The following is a 1,958-nucleotide window of genomic DNA, read 5'->3' on the forward strand; positions in this document are numbered from 1 at the left end:
TGTGTGTATGATGTTTCTTCCCTTTCCGTCTTAATTTCATTTAGCTTATGAAAGAATTTGTATAAATTTTCTAGCAAGGAGAATGATTGAAAGAATTACATGTGACTATTATAGATGAGTAGATTTACCTGTGCTCACGGAATTTATGAGATAATGTTATATGGTTGCAAGTGACAATTTTGGCATAAAAATGAAATTCTAATTTAGGTTGTTAAAGGATCAATGTGTCGACCCTATGTAGTATTGGTATATCTAATCCCTTGTTAAGGTAAATAGTCATGCTTGAGATTCTTATTGCCTCCAAAAGAAGAGGCTTAGTAGGTAGTTGTATTACCTGGGCCATGGAGCTATTTTTACTTATGATTAGAATTTACTTGTGACCATTGTACATAAGAAATGTGGCAGCATTTGTTTGAGTTGATAATGGCAAGATGTTTATATTAATGATCTCATTAATGTTTCTATGAAATTAACTTCATGAGGTGGCCATATATAGATTAAGGTGTGGGATAACTAATAGCATGAGATGTGGGTGCATGCAAACCAATTAGGGGACAATGCCCCTAAATGATATAATCAAAGATTCAGTATATTCTAAGCCATGCATGTCAAAGAATGGTATCCTATGGGGCTAGTCTAGCTGATTTTGCATGTTACATAAACAGGTATATTACTAAACCATTTGACTATGCATGTGGATTTAGGATCATGATCCCTACCATGCGGCCATGCTAGTTACCTTAAGTTTAATTTATTGTACATTAATGAGATCATCAAAGAGTGTTGCTGACTGCATGTTGTATGACAAAAGATTAACTGACATAATGTCTTATAGATGAAAAACTCCACATCATAGATCCACCTCATATGATTAATAAAGATTATATATCGACATACTCAATGTACTCTTCGCAAGAGCCTAATTTTAACTGTAAATGAATAATTTTTTAATTAAATCAAGCCTAAGGGCGAAATTTCCAGGTAGGCAAAAGAGGTTTGTTACAAATGGTGTCAGAGGCAATAGGTTCGAGCACTAAGGCCTATGGACCAATCCACCTCTGTCCTAAATCCCATGTCATGTAAATATTACAAAGATTCTAAAGGAAAATTATGAGCTAAACAACAATATTTTAATGAGGAGAGAGAGCTCTTAAATTTATATGTTAAGCTGCCAGGAAACTAATTACATAACAAGGTTGTTTATGAAAACAAAATTATAAGGAAAGAAAATAACCCACATCCATAAGCGGAGTAAAGTAAAACATGTGAGTACCACATTGACTTCTTAAAGGAAGTTAGATTTCCTTAAGGATGAATTGAATATTAAAATGTTTTTATATGAACTGTGAAAATGAAGGAGCGGTAAGGGAAACTATATCATTCATTTTTCTTCTCAACCTAGTGGTTATGCCCATTTCACAAAAATCTAATAATTGAATAATCAAATCAAGCATTGTTATGTTAAAAATTGCAGTGGTAAAATTTGATTCAATTATGGACGAAAGTGATTCTCATCTTCTGTGAGATTTTCAAATTGGTAGTTAAATGGAAAAGAGCTAATGTGAAAACAGAGTGTTAATAGAATGTTAAAGACATACATTCTTTCCTGTGATAATATGATTTCCCAAAATTAAGTTTGTTCTGATACTTGTCAAAGGATCACTTAAGAATTTAGAGGAACAAGCTACTATCCCTTTATACGGAATTGATAATGATGTGAGATAATTCAAACTATTGTAAATTCACATCTACTTATCTAAATAGAAAATCAGTAGAGTAAACCAATCCTGCTCTTTAGGATGCGTTTGAAGTTAATTCGGAATACACCTCTCTACATTTCCCCACCCACCACAATATAAATTACTCGAACATTGTTTTTCTCAACCTCATTGAATATCGAGTTAAAGGAATGGGACACGCTGTGTTGACTTATTCACAGATTTTCCATGACCGCAACC

The sequence above is a fragment of the Pinus tabuliformis genome, chromosome 7, assembly GCF_031772625.1.
Source record: "Pinus tabuliformis cultivar Carrire ecotype Pingquan chromosome 7, CPIR1, whole genome shotgun sequence".
NCBI classification, from domain to species: domain Eukaryota; kingdom Viridiplantae; phylum Streptophyta; class Pinopsida; order Pinales; family Pinaceae; genus Pinus; species Pinus tabuliformis.